Source organism: Chiroxiphia lanceolata, chromosome 6 (assembly GCF_009829145.1).
Source record: "Chiroxiphia lanceolata isolate bChiLan1 chromosome 6, bChiLan1.pri, whole genome shotgun sequence".
NCBI lineage: Eukaryota > Metazoa > Chordata > Aves > Passeriformes > Pipridae > Chiroxiphia > Chiroxiphia lanceolata.
In genome coordinates, this window is record NC_045642.1 from 9,523,182 (window position 1) to 9,538,244 (window position 15,063).

At 43.2% G+C, this 15,063-nt stretch overlaps 1 protein-coding gene and 1 long non-coding RNA gene across 2 annotated transcripts in view; both read right to left on the reverse strand.

Moving 5' to 3' along the window:
* Window positions 1-6,022, reverse strand: part of FAR1 (fatty acyl-CoA reductase 1) — a 36,887-nt gene extending 30,865 nt beyond the window's left edge. Inside the window, exon 1 of the mRNA XM_032690685.1 lies at window positions 5,955-6,022. The gene's annotated coding sequence lies outside the window, so the exon portion shown is untranslated. The remainder of the gene's footprint in view (window positions 1-5,954) is intronic.
* Window positions 6,023-10,700: 4,678 nt separating this feature from the next.
* LOC116788907 overlaps window positions 10,701-15,063 on the reverse strand; it is a 41,479-nt gene continuing 37,116 nt past the window's right edge. The window contains exon 4 of the long non-coding RNA XR_004357796.1: window positions 10,701-13,403. This is a non-coding gene — a long non-coding RNA (uncharacterized LOC116788907). The remainder of the gene's footprint in view (window positions 13,404-15,063) is intronic.

Below are 15,063 nucleotides of genomic sequence, written 5' to 3' on the forward strand. Positions count from 1 at the left end.
GTTTGGAAGCTAATTAGAACAACTAAGTTTTGAAGAACTATCAAAATGGGCCCACTAATTTAACATCAGCAAGCCAGTCTTTGGCTTGCACCTGGTAGTATGCCAGACCTTAAGTGTCTCACTACACACTGTCCAGAAAACAGCATGGGTGGATCCAGGGTAATATTAAGTTCTCTATAAACAAGTGAAACACAACAAAACTAAATCAATCTGAAAGACTATACTATGTAATCACAACTGCAGTAAAAATCCCACCAGAAAACACAAGGCTGTATGTAGAATACAGCAAACTTGAGGCTGACACTCCATACCTGAAGAGAGTGTGTGAAAAATAACAAGGCATTTCAAAGCAGTTGAACATCTTCAAGATTGAAGACTATAAGGAGACTTGCCTACTAAGGATGAAGAGATTTGTCCACTGTAAATCATTTGTCTAATGAAACACAGTACCAGTTAGAGTAACCAAGCTAGTTAGGTCAAAGTTTACATAATTGGGTGTATAGACCTATGTTCAAAAATAAAGTAGACTTGCTTTTCAAAAGCAATTCTCCTGACTATTCTTAACCACAGAAATATGCTAGATAGTGAAAGTTTGTCCTAGAGTGTAAGCTCCTCAAGTTACATTCCTCCTAGATATATTACTACCTCTGGAAGCACAGGCATTCAAGGTAAGGAGCATTATTACATTGACTTAGGCAAGACTTAGCTAATACTGCATATGATCTATTTAACAGCACTACAGCATATTAATATCAAAATCCAGATTGATATCAGACACGAAAGAAGTTCTGTAACTCTCTTCTAGATGACAATTACAAAACTCAAGTACAGTATTCACTCAATTGTTTTGGGAAGATGGTGAATTTGGACCAACCAACCTGTGGCCACCCAACAATTTATCAGCAGAATTCAGCCCAACTCACCACTATTGCACTTAGGACACCTTGTGAAATACACTTCTTTTAAGTCAGGGCTCTGCCCAAAATTATGAAGTCTTTAACTTCTTAATCCTTTAGTCTTACAGAGGTGAACCTAATCTCAGTGTGGGCCACTGTTGAGTTGATCTCAGCAGAACTCTGTCATCACAGGTATTCAATGCATGTGGTTACAAAGATATTTCTTAAACATGTGTTCACACACCTTCTTTCAGCCAAAACTCTGATTTTACTAAAAATTTCCATTCACTTATTCTTCTACTCAGAGGGATTCTGTACCAGATGACTAAGAAATTGCTTCTTAGTAAGTAATCTGTTCACAAAGTACATACTACAGAAATCCCTTGTTTTGCTGTAACTGTATTTCTTTTACAGTAAGTCCCTCCTCTAAAAATGAATTAAAGTAAAAGGTTTTTACTATCCCTTTGTAATTACATTATAAGTTGATGTTTTTCTAAATTGTTTCCTGTTTGAGCTTAGTCATCAAGTGCATGTCGAAGGAAAAAAAAATAAAAATCTCTCTTTTGGCATAATTAACCTCATTTCTCCAAACTGCACAGAAGGCACAGATCAGTTCAGAAATTAAGCTATTACAGGAAAGCACATACCACACAAGAACATTTACTATACTCCATCTCCAGTTCAGGTGAAAACATGTTTAACACATACACAGAGAGACTTCAGGTTCTAGGAAACCAAGAGGCAAGCAGATTCAAGATCTGCTGGACAGAAGCTTAGCTCCAGACCATTTTACCTAAATTAATTAGAAATCTGCATTAGAAATCTCACTTGCACTTTTAGTTATGAAAGGATTACAAGATAAAGCCTCACTGTTTATGAGGGTAGTTGCATAAATCATGGCTCTTACTTTGCATAAATCATTACTCTGAAAGGAGAACAGAGCCTGTCTGAAGGACCTACACACAACATAATTAACAGAGCAACACTCACAGCTGACCACATCACTCAATTCTTACTCACTGCGCTAGGAAAACAGGCCAAAGGCATCAGTTTAGTCTTCATATGAGTATGCTCATATCCAGCCCTGGTTATCCCTAGGAAAAGCCTTAGCAGCAGCAGGATTATTGCTCCAGTTGCTCCTGTGATACTGACATTTTGCTGGGAGGGGAAAGCAGAAAATCAAGTGGATGGAAGGGGGCGGGGGAACAAACACCACTCCAGCTGCTCATCAGTTTGTCAAGTTTCAGTGTTTAAATTAAAACCCAGATTCACCTTCCTCATATTGATCAGACAGGACAAAGATAACCAATCAAAGCCTGCACCTGCAATTACATTCTGTTCAGAGTTACTGTTAACAAAGCAATTACAATCAAGGCTTTACCAAGAACAGAAAGCCCAACTCTTATCCCTCTCTTGTTTTAAATCACATAATACTGAGTTAGAAGGCTTGAATCACGTTTTACAATAGACATTACACAATGGATTTGAAGACCTAGTAATCGACACTTTCAGACTCCTTCCACACCCTCCCACACCATTTACAGCAAAAGAACCCCCAAAAAATAAAACCCAGAAATCCAACATGATCACCTGAAGACTTTCAGGTAGTTTAAGGAAGATCTATGGGACAGACACACACACACATAAAACATTACACCCTCCTAACGCATTATTTGACAGACACATGTGAATGTTTAGCATTAATTCACTATTTTCTGTGAGAAAATCCTCAAATGCCCTTGATCATGCTTCACCAAATCCCAGCTTCCAGGAAAGGACACCCATAGTAAGGACACTCACAGCTGGTGAGCTGATGATTGGACAGCTGTAAAGAGTTCAGATTTTAGAACTCTTCATTAAAATTACTGCCAAGTCCTCCATAACTGTAACCAAGAACTCAATTCCTTAATGTTTAGGTGAGCCATTTCAAAATTCTTCATGCAAAACCACAGTCCAACAACATAACATCTTAACATGGTGCAATGTGATGGCTTTCCAAAGCAAGTCAATAAAGATATTTTTCTCTTCCATTATGTTCCTGAAAAAATTTACAATAATTCTTCTCAAACCTAAAAATAATTCATTCATCTGACAACTGCCCAACCAAGTTGTATTTGAAGCCTAATCACCTTTAAAAGAAAAAAAAACCACACTAGTTTACCTTTTTTTTCCAACACATGTAGAACAAATCCCTACCAAAAGGGAGGAGCCCATTTTTACAATTTTCCAATGCCTAAAAATAGCTTAAACACATAGTTATGTATGAAGTTGTACATTGCCTACCTGTCCTCCAAAAGGACAAAAGCGACCACGGATCAAACAGGATGCAGGAAGCCTCCCTCCTCCTGCTCCTCCTCGGGAGAATAGAGCTATTTACTCTGCTCCTGCAGATACTGATCATTTGGATGCTGAGGGCTCCTGTCTTAACTCCTGCTTATGCTGATGGATGTCTTCTTTTGGACCTATCAATTATGCCTGTTGCACAAGAAGTGTGCAAAATTTACAAACGTCAAGGTGAACAATGACATGGAAAGGCTGGCGTGACGTAGTGAACACACAGCCACCAACACCAAGGGGCAGCTTAGCAACATCTACCGAGGACAGACTTTCTAACCACACCCAAAGGGAGAAAGTGGTGCATCAGTGGAGCCATCATGGCTTGAGAATCTTCAGAGAAAGCTTAAGAGGTGCAAGGAAAAGCAGTTTTATTGACAGGGTCTTACTATAAACCCTTGGTTGGAGACACTCGGAAGAAAAAAAAAAAAAACCAAATAGGAACACAGTCTACTCAGAGAGACAGTATTTGTTAGGACAGTTCACAGCTTCCAAATTTTGCAAGTGTTGAGGCTAAACGAAGCAGAGCTGGAAGACTGTATTATTGCAAGGCTTAGATTTGGCAACTGGGAGAAACATTATGGATGTCCACGATGGTACTGCCCATGCCCAGCCACTAAATGTTTCCATAACACAACTCCTCCACCTACACACAAAGTACCAAACTAACCAAGCACAATTTCTGGTGACACTGGCTCCTTTTCAGAATCTGCTTCCTGCAGACAAGTAACAGGCAAACAATACCGAACACAGACCCTCCTCAAACACCGAATATTTTGAGACAAAAAAACCAAACACACACAAATCACACACACAGTTTCTGGCTGGAGAAGCCAGCCAAGCCTGCAGTCACTGCAACGATACAGCCGTGTCTTCAACAACATCCAGCACCTTCTCAGGCACCCTCCTGGACTTTCCAAATGGTTGTACAACCATTTCAGTTTGTTGTACATCCCCTCCAAGCTCTGCAAGCACAGCGCTTGTGAGGAACTGGGAATTCCTCCAAGACCCAGGACTCAGAAACAGGAAGAAGACAGAGGACCCTTCGCTTTGTAGTGGTCAGAAGGAGATTCAGCTTGGCCCCTCAGGAACTAAGAGTTCCTGTGGATGAACTGATTCTCCATTTGAAGGAGAAATGTTAGCAGAGGTATTTCAAGACACCTGTTACTCTAAAGACTATTATCCAAGGCAGAACCACGGCATACTGTCAGGAATTGCACTATAAACTGACACTCAGTGACACGCTCTGCTCACATCTGGCTGGTAACCATCCTCTACATTTTCAAAGCCTGAGGAACACTAAGTATCAAAGGAGAAAACCCTTGCTACTACAAAAGCTAGTTTTGTTTCAATGCCAAATTTTATTGACAATATCAGCTCCTAAGAATGGTTAAGATATCGACAGAATCAGTTATTTTCTAACCATAAAAAGGAAAAAGCATTTGTCATGTCCAAAACCTACAGCCACACTTCATTTAAAGCAACTTGCTGTTAAAATTGTGCCTAATTGTGCTTTATTATACCCAAAGTCCATAAGGGAGATAAATAAAGACTAAGTATTCACAGTAACAAGTTTCCGATCTAGATTTGTGTATTACTTTACAGTTCTGCAAACAACTAGAAGGAAAAAAACAAACCCACAAGAATGTAACCTGCAAAGTCAATATATCCTATCCAGCTACAGGAGGTTTTTGGGTGTGGAAATGGCCAAATTTTAAGCCACCTATATATGAGTGGAGGGTGAAAAAGAAAAGCTGAAGAGTAAAGAATTCCAATCCATAATCTCCAAATTGTTCAAATAACATATCTCAATTAGGAAACACAGACACGACACACAAATTGGGGAAGTTGGACGTCAAGAAATTATAGCCTGCCACGTTATAGATGGATGTCACAGATAGGTAAACTCCTACACGCTCCACTTCTTGTTTAATTATTATGGAAAGAGCTATTAAAATATAAAGAAAGTTTCAGCTGCCCGAGCCACGAAGTAGGTTAAATGAAATTAAACGCTTCTATTTTCATGGGATTCGAGCTGGTTTCAATTACAAGCCCGCTACCAACCAGCGTTATCTGCGATTAACCACACTTTAAACCTCACTCGGGAAAAAGTCTTTTCGCGGACCCACGGGGGCTCCGAGCCCGGGGGCTCTGGACGGGCAAAGGGCTCTCCCGGCTCTGGATGTGCCGGGCCGGGGCTGCCTGCGGGCACGGCCCGGTTCCGTTCCCTCCCACAACACTAAAGCGAGGAGAACGCTCGCTCTTCCAAGCGGGAAAGGAGCGCGTGGCCTCTCCCTGCGAGCCCGTCCTCTGCACGGGCGCCCAAGGCCGGGGGGCGCCGGGGCCGCCCCGCGGGCAGGGCCGGAGCGCCGCGCCCGCCGCAGGCCCGCCCGGCGTGGCCGGGGACGGCGGCACCCCCGGCCCGGGCCCTGCGCGGGCGCAGCGGGGGCTTTCGGCCTCGCCCGCGCTGGCTGAGCATCGATCACCCGGCACGGAGCCCCTCTAGCCCGGCCGCCACCGCGGCTCACAACAGAGCTCCCCCGCCGCCCGCTCACCTCCCTCCCTCCCTCCCTCCATCCTCCATCCTCCATCCTCCATCCATCGCACCCTCCCGGAAACGCGCGGCCGCTCCCCCCGCACCCCGCGGAGAGGGGAGGATGGAGGGGGCAGCTGGGTCTCGGCCGTGGCCGCCCGCGGGCCGTCGGTCGGTCGGTGGGTCGGTACCTGCTGCGGGCGGTGGCGGTGCCGCCGCGCCCCCTGCCCTGCCCTGCCCGGCCTGGCCCTGCCCGGCTGTGCCCGCGCGGCGCCCCCGCCGCTCCCGCTGGGCCGCTGCGCGCGCGCTCCCCCGCGCGCCCATTGGCCGCCCGCCCCGCCGCTCGTGGCACGGCGGCGGCGCCGATTGGCGGGATCCCCGACAAGCCCCGCCCCCTCCCTCCTCTCTCGCTCCGCCGCGGCGGGGCCGCCCTTCCCCCCGCCGTGAGGGGAAGAAGCGGCTCCTTCGCGGCCGCTCCGCGTCCGGAACCCGGAGGGCACAAACCAGCCCGGCTTCCAAACTGCCCGGCTTCCAAACAGCCCGAACCGCCGAACCCCGCCGACGCCGTGCGAAACAACCACGGCCTCCCTAACGGCGAGCCCGCAGGTGCCGGTTCGCACCGAGCCGCCGCTGCGCTTCGATGAGCCCGGCAGCCAAAATCCGGAGGGAGGGCCCCGAGCGGCGCTACTTGTGCGGTGCCACAGAGTCACAGAGTCGTCGGGGCTGGGAAAGGGCCTTTAACATCATCACCCAGCGCTGCCGCTGCCACCCCTAAACCACCGAACCGAATGTCAGTGTCACCAGATTGTTATTGACGAAAATAATTGCGCTCCACTTGCCTCACGATTTGTTGCCAAAGAGCGCTGCGGAGCAACGTGATGCCGCGGTGCCAGTGGTGCCGTGCCCCGCCACCATATGCCTTTGGTTTCACAACTGAACATTGCACAGAGTGACACGCATCACCTCAACAGAAAAAAAAAAAAAAAAAAAGGCGCATTCAGAAGTTAGCAAACACCCAATATAAGCTTGTGCAACCGGTGTTAATTCAGATTACTGTATGTATAAGGTGTTATGTGAGGATTGTTGTAAGCACAGTCTGCTTGTGCAAGTGCGTGTTGGTTTTTCCAAATGGCTCCCGCCTGCTCCGGGCCGTGAGAATGGGAGCTGCGCGCCATAGCAACTCAATAATTGTTTTATACTTTTTACATGTGTATTCTCATGATTTATCTACTCCATACTAGTTAAGCCTGCTACCTAAGTACTTCTTAACAGAGTACTTAGAATCACATAGCTGTAAACTCTTTATCATAACTGTTTAGAGGACAGTCTTTCACAGACTATTCCTTGGAAAATATCTGCTCGCTGAAGCAGAGACATTATCCGATCATCAGCCATGTAGGAAAAACAACTCAGGCAGTGCAAAGACTTGAGTCCGAATCTCCCACATTTCTGCTGAAAGGTTTTCCTACTTTGTTGTCCACTATTACACACCAAGGTTCCTTTTTTTGTTCTGCTGAAATCCTGACAGGTGGTAGGCCATACTGACCATAGGGATGAGGCATTTCCGTTTCAGATTCCCTGGTGTGGAAGAGTCCATTGCAGCAGAGAGATGCAGACCCAGAATTGCAGTCAGTGCACATGAACTCTTATGAAAGTTTATTTTTAAAAAAATCTCGAGTTGGTATATGCAAATTAAAGTTTCTCAGATCATTACAGCAATTAAATTTAGGTGCATTTTTCGGAAGTCGCTTGGTAGAATGCGTCTGTGACACCAAATGGAAGTCACAGGGAAGATCCTAGCAATACTTCACAGTGGGCACAGCAGTGTAGTTTGTCCTGTCTCATTTTTGAAAATAGCTAAAAATTGGTGGGGCTTTAAACTTGTCTGTAATACATATTGTATTCTCTGATCATTGTCATAGCTCATTAATGATGGCATAATGCAATGACTGTGGATAAACTGATGCATTCAGTACAAATGGCTGTTTTACAATAACAATTAAGCAATTTTGGTCTCAGAATTTTAACCCCAATTTCGTGGCAGAACAGGCGAAAAAGGTAAGTTATCAAGCACGTACTGCGTAGGCTGAAAATATCTAACCCATGTGGTCTCTATCTGAGTGGTAAAGTACAGCATAAAAGTCCCAGTCTTTCTTTATTTTTATGGATTCTATGCCCTCCATACCTCTGCTGGAAAGATCACCAAGCCATCATCATACATCAGATATGTGCATTACCACAAACTGAATTAATGGCAACACAGCAAAGTATGACAGAATTATTTCAGATGCCATCAGAGCACAAAATAAATATCAAGTGTTCAGAGCACACTGTCGTTGGTTTGTGTTGATCACCAGTGCAATTTACAGCTCTTTCAGTGAGCTCAAAACACCAACATGCTGCAATGTGCTTTTATCCAGACACTGTCTGGATCAGTCTCATAGTGCACTAGGACAAAATGTCTTGATAAAGCAGAGTACCACAGGGATACAGCAGGAGTTCACAGTGCTGTAAAACTCCTTTAGGATCTCAAAAGCCTCAGAAATCGTGGGAATACTTTGAGAGATAATGATCTGATTTTTTTTCCAGATTTTTAAAGTCACAATTAATTAATCCCTCCTAAATTATTAACATCAGGAAAACATCATAGTGACATAGTGTCATGATGTACTTGCATTTTAATGTAGTAACATATGGTTACTTCTCAAAGAACCTACCAAGCTGGTTATTCAAGGTAGCATTGTGAATTTTTCATCACAGGAAAGAGAAGATATCAACACAAATGTGGCCTAGCCTGGGAACGATGAATAATTTATTAAAAAAATCCCAAACCCACAATATAGTCTTTATTAGCTAATATTAAAAGAAAAATGAAGTATTTGAAACTCTTACCCAGCACAAAGAGGTAGTGCAACACAAAGTTATAGAGATCTATAGGTAAACAAGTGCAAGTGCCTGCAGGGCTAAATCTTGGTTTGTTATCCATGAGAGTACAAAACAAATACCTACATGTTCACTATCAGGAAAAAAAAATAATAAAAAGGAGAGAGAAAAATCCATTTCATATCTTTAAACTGATGAACGTTTCTAAGCAATATTAGAAAGCTCTTTCATTCACAGGAACCTTCCAGAGGTTTCTGGGTTGCTTCATTACATCTCTCCGATTTTAAGCGAGGCAAACAGTTGTCACAACTTTCTGCCTTTTATTGACCAACTCACAGAAATGTTTGATTTTTGCATCCACTGCCTGGACTAGGTTCCCCAGTCTCCCTGCTTTGGAGACTGAAACAAGTAATTCTGGCAAAAGTGTGAGAGAACAAGTGCCAGGCCAAAACCATGAGGGATCACTAGAAATTACAGCCATGCTACAGGAGCCCGGTGTTCATACAGAAACTTTGTTTCTCTGTGCATAACTTCATCACTGTATACCTATATATACCCTGTATACCTATATATACACTGTATACCTATATATATACACTGTATACCTCAGAAACAGAACTGTTTTTATGCAAATGATACTTGTGTTTCCTTGTTCAGTCAGCCACGGACACAATAGGAAGGGTGCAGTGTTCTGCATAAACCAAGGCATGTATTTACCACGATCTTGTGGAGGCTTTACCGGATCCTCACTTTGATTTCTCGCTAAATGCAACCCATGTAATTAAAAGATCAGTCAAGGGAAATGTCCCTTTCTGCGCTGCCACAAGAAAGGTCACAGGCAGCTTCTGTTTGCCAAACTTAGACTCTCATAACATTTCGTTTGTGCTCGTGCTGCTGGGGGTTAACAGCCATATGGAAAGGAAGTGTTTGTAAGGGATGCATTTGTGGTGTAACGAGCACTAACTGCTCTTGTCCCCAAGCTACAGTGCATTCCAGGCACAGTAATGTAGGCTGGAATTTGCAGACTTACTGCTGTACAGGACGTGGTGTGACAGATACAGTTCTACAGAAGCTCAGAAACAGCCTTTGTATAAGCAGTAACCAATACAGTTAAAGCTTATTTGTTTTCTAATTTGAGGTACTACAGTTCAAAGAAAAAGGTCAGATCAAAACTAGTTAAACCAGTTTAGGAAAAGTCCAGGAACTTATTTTTAGCTGTGTATTAAAGCTAGTTAGTATATTTAAAGATATCTTTGGGTTCAAAACAGAGTAAACACCTCATGAGAGGAAACTTGTGATTTTGCTCTCCAAAGAGCTGATACAGGCTTTTTTGTCAAGTGACCCTTTTGCCTTTACTAATGAATTAACTGATTGAGCCTACTTATTTAGTGATGTGACCCTTTTGCCTTTACTAATGAATTAACTGATTGAGCCTACTTATTTAGTGATCTGAGTGGGGTTTAAATTTAATCCTGAATATGTTTAATGCATATCAGCATAGAGATGGGATGAGTAACAAATATACTGTTTGCAATTGAATGCAATCTGCTACCTTTTGTATGTTTTCCATTCTAATGTGCTAATTCTTTGGGTTTTTTTGGAGCAAGTGTTAGGATTACAATGCATATTCAGTAAAGATTACTAAATCATAGATTGGAATGGAGATTGTCCAGTCCACCCTCCAGGCTCAAAGCAGAGCCACCTAGGGAAGGTTCATCAGGGCTGTGTCCAGCCAGGCTTTGAGCATCCAAGGACAGACACTACTCCGGGCAACCTGTGCCAGTGTTTGACCTCCTTCACAATAATAAAAAAAAGCTTTTTTCTTCTGTTTAAATGGCAATCTTGTATTTTTCTTTGTAGCCTCTTGTCCTATTGCTGGACACTACTGAGAAAAGTCTGGCTCTGTTTTCTCCTGCTCAGGTGTTACACACACTGGCGAGATCCCCCCGAGCCTTCTCTCCTCCAGGCCAAACAGCCCCAGCACTCTCAGCCCGCCCTTGCAGAGCAGATGCTGCAGTCACTCGACCAGTTCCATGGCCCCTCAGTGGACTCACTCCAGTGTGTCCCAGTCTTTCTTGTACTGGGAGCCCAGAAATGTCTCAACCGCACTGAGTAGAGGGGAAGCATCAACTCCCTCGACCTGCTGGCAATGCTCTTCCTGATGCAGTCCAGGAGGCTGTTGGCCTTCTTTCCACGAGGGCACATTGCTGGCTCACAGTCAGTGTGCTGACCCAAGGCCTTTCCCACAAAGCTGCTTTCCACCTGCCTGGTCCCCAGTCTGTCCCGGTGCATTGCGTTTTTCCTCCCCAGTGGAGGGAGGAACATTTCCCTTTGTTGAAATTTATGATGTTCCTGTTGACTGATTGTTATCTTTTCCTGCATGACTACACACAAACATTAGTTCTCCTCTTGCGTTCTTGCCACGTCACTTAAAAGCAGCAAAAATACCCGTTGTGAGATCTACCTATGAAACTTCATTTCGTTCTCCTTATTTTGAAAAAAATAATTAAAACACCTCTTAACTATACTGGCTACTGTGCCAAGTCCTGTCAGCTTAATATTAGTGGTATTTTTGTTTGATATTTTCTCTCTTCTTTTTTATTGAAATTTTCTGATGCAATTGCCTTTTGGCATATCAATACATTTAATTATTATTTAGTACCTTGAATATATCAATAAACCTGTGGATGATAGAAACAGTTGCTAGGAATGGCTGAGTGAGGAGTGCTGAAGGGTGAAGTGATCCTCTAGAGGAACGATGGAAGTTTAGTTACAGCTTGATCATGTGAGGCTTGGGTCACCACATCATGTGGCAGCCTGGGTCATATGATTAAAATAAAACAGCTCAGTTAGGGACAAATTTTTGTACAGGATAGACTTGTTGAAAGAAAGCAGATATTAAAGATGTGAAAGTTTTTGCTCAATCAGGAACAGCAGACTGACTGGAAAAAGTCATAAGACAGGTAGCCTTGTTAGGGACAGAGGATTAAAGGGAGCCTAATGGGCTCTTGGTGCCCAGCTCTCCCAGGCACTGGGTCACAAAAGTAAAATGACTGTGTTCGATTTTTAACACAGCTGTACTTTGCTTCTTCTAACCTTCCTTTAATTGTCCTCTAATTTTCAGTCTAAATGCATCTGCCAGTATACACCTTTGTTTCTCTGCCAGCACTTGCCTTTTCAGCCAACAAACCATTCCTGCAGTGATACATTTGTAGAGAGCAATCTTATCCTGTTTCAGCTTTCATTTTACCAGGCTAGAAAATCCATGTTCTGTCTAAAGAATCTCTTCTGTAAAGAATCTCTTCTTATCCATTCCAGAACCCCATCTTTGCATGTTTTTCAGATTCAATTCATAACTTTATACAATATTCCAGATGAAGTTTCACTGAGATCTTACACAGCAAAAATATTTTCATACCTCTACTGAAAACAGATCTCTTGATGGCAGCTTAGGCCTATATTTGTTTTTCTCATAACTACCTTATGTCAGCAGTTCTTAAGAAGTGTGAATTTGATGAGTGTATTTTGGTTTCCTCCTCTGTCATGTCAAGCTATCGAGGTTCTAGCATAAAGTGGTGTCATTTGTTCCCAAGCACAAAACTACACTTTTGTACATAAATGAAATTTCTTCTCACTTCTGTTAGTCTAGGCTATAGGCTCTTTTAGTATTAATTCTAATTGGTAGTCATTAATTATTTGTGTTGATGGTGTTTCTTCACTTTTTCAGTGAATTTTCATTACCACGTATCCACATGTCAGCATTACTTGTAGCTATTTCCTTTCATGTCAGCTCATTTCATGCTTCACTTTGCCTCTTTATTTTATTTATTAGTTTTCCATATCAAAATGTTTAAATATTTCTACTTCTTTTGCTTAGTAACTACATAATATACCCCAAGTTTTGGTACCTTTGGATTCATGGTCAGTTCTTCCTTCTATTTCTGTTTTAGTTATGCTTTTCTTGCATAAGCTTTATGATTTGTTCTCAAGGACTGATGACACACGATCACATCTAGCTCACATAAACAAGGGCAATAATTTCTCCATCTGTGTAACTATACAAGCTACACAAGTTTGTTATTGCTCACAATGATTACTTCACGATTTTGTTCTATTAAGCAGTTTAATAATATCCTTTACTATAAGCAGAACAACCTGCCTCAATGGTATTTGCTCCGAAGAATTTCTCCTGAGCCTAGCATCTCTGATTTTGTAGGTTCAAAGTATTTAATGTATTTCTCATGTTTACTCTCTTCAAAAAAAAAAAAAAGCCATTTCATGCTTTCATCTGTGAAACAATCTGTTCCTCAGACACATAATCAGTCGCTGTTTCAAAAGTTTGCAGTTTGTCAGCGTTTATTGTACCTTTGATTGATAATGTTGCATTATATTAATTGCAACTTGGCATGACAGGGGCAGATCAGAAGCCTGAAGCAATCAGTGTTGAGGGCCCTCTTTACCAAAGGAAAATGCAAAAGTGAGAACAAGGCACTGTTCTGTTGCCTGGCGTCTCTCTCCATCCCCACAGTGACCACGTTCTCACGAATGGGTTGCAGAACTGCAAGCACTGGGACAGGTTATTCCTGCCTTTACCTGATGAGAGGAATGGGTGAAATCAAGCCTTGAAGATGATGATCCATCTCATAGTGATAAGCTACCTCCACGTCATTGCTGGCAGGGTGACCTGCGAGACTGTGTGTGCTGAGAAGTCTCCTGTGGATGTCTGCAGCAGGGCATTCCAGAATATTAGGAGACAACTGCAAAAGAGGAGAAAGAGAAGAAGAAAATTGGGATCCCTTATTTTTTTGTAGCCCGCACTGAGTGAAAAGTGGGCTGAAAAACACTCCTGCTTGTTCAGTTGATCCCAGGGATAGTTACTGGGTGAGACCTTTGAGTGCAGACACGGTACACTGTGACTGGTGGCCACCAACTTGCTCATGCAATGCTGCTGCCTGTGCAAACTGTCTGCTGGAATAGCTCAGAGCTGTGGTTTTGTGATCGGTTATGTTGTATTTTACGTCTCCACAGCTCTGAATTAATTGCTGTTGCTGATTGCCCCATGCTTTCCACCCTAGAGATATCTTCAAAAAGTATTACACTTATTTTGGTTTTAGTCATATGTGCTGGGACAAGGAGCTGCTGGTGCTGGTCGTGGTGGGCAGAAAGTTAAAGGCGTATCCCTTGCAGAGTTTACTGTGGGATTAGGAATTGGATACCCAGAGCAATGCTGGAAGGTACAGACTCTTCCAACATCTTCCCATGTAGTGACCATGGGATGGAGATAAGCTGCCAGACTGGCAGGGTGCTCCCACTTGAGGCTGCCTCCAAGCTCTCTGTGATTCCTGCAACTGTTGTGTGACTCCAAAGGGCAGTGCCTGGTCTTCAAGAACTCTGCCTTTGTTCATTTATGGACACAACAGTCCCCTCAAACCCAACAGTTGTTGGGAGTTTAGCAACCCTCTGACACTGCCATGGGGTAACCCAGCTACCCAAGAACATGTGGCTTTCTCTTGACACAGATTCACAAGGAGTGTCATTTTCTTAAGGCTCCTGGTTACACCTTTCTGAAATTTCTCTGAACTTGGAAAGGTAGCTGTCAACATGGCAAAAGCAAGTGCATAAAGAGCCAAAAAAAGAAAGGTAATTAAAGAAGGGGGGAGAAGGGGGAGGCAAGAGAAAGTAGGGCGGGGAAGGATTTCAAACACGAAGACGTGTAGATGGATGAAGGAGAGCTGGCCATCAACAGCAAATGGAGTTGTTAAAATGACTCTTGGATCAATTTGTGATGTGCCTTTGACTTTTCAGACAGTGGAGATGGAGAAGGCGTTTAGAAAAGCCACCAGGCATGGCAATGGGGAATCATGTAAGCTTTTCTTTATTTTGAATGTGAATCCTTGAATGGATGAGGAAAAATACATCTTCTCTCATAGCTGCACTGTCAAGAGGTGATGTAGTTACCTACTGAACAAAGTTTTGCTGTTCTTCAGCAAGGTTTTCAGGCTGCCATAGCACAAAAAGCCCATAAGAACAGCCTCAGACTCATGGCAAGTTACAGCTTCAACAGATGAATGGGAATGAGATCCCTGCTGAAGATAACAGGATGTAACACATATTAAAGTATGGAAAAATACAAATCCTACCTTAGGAAACCACACCATGATAAAGCAAATTTTATATTGAAGTGATTCCTATCACTGCTGTGAAGTGGTTACTCTGCCAGTGCCTCCAGCCAGAGCTTGGAAACTATCCCTAAAAAACACTGCAGCAGATACAGCAGCACAAAGAAGGAAGGATCAATCTGGTATGTGCTTGTCTTCCGGCTCCAGGAAGGTCCCAGGACCCATCCTGAGATTTTTACTTTATTTCCACCTGCCTAAGGCTGACTCTAGAGTCTCTGAATGATATGACCTGGAACAT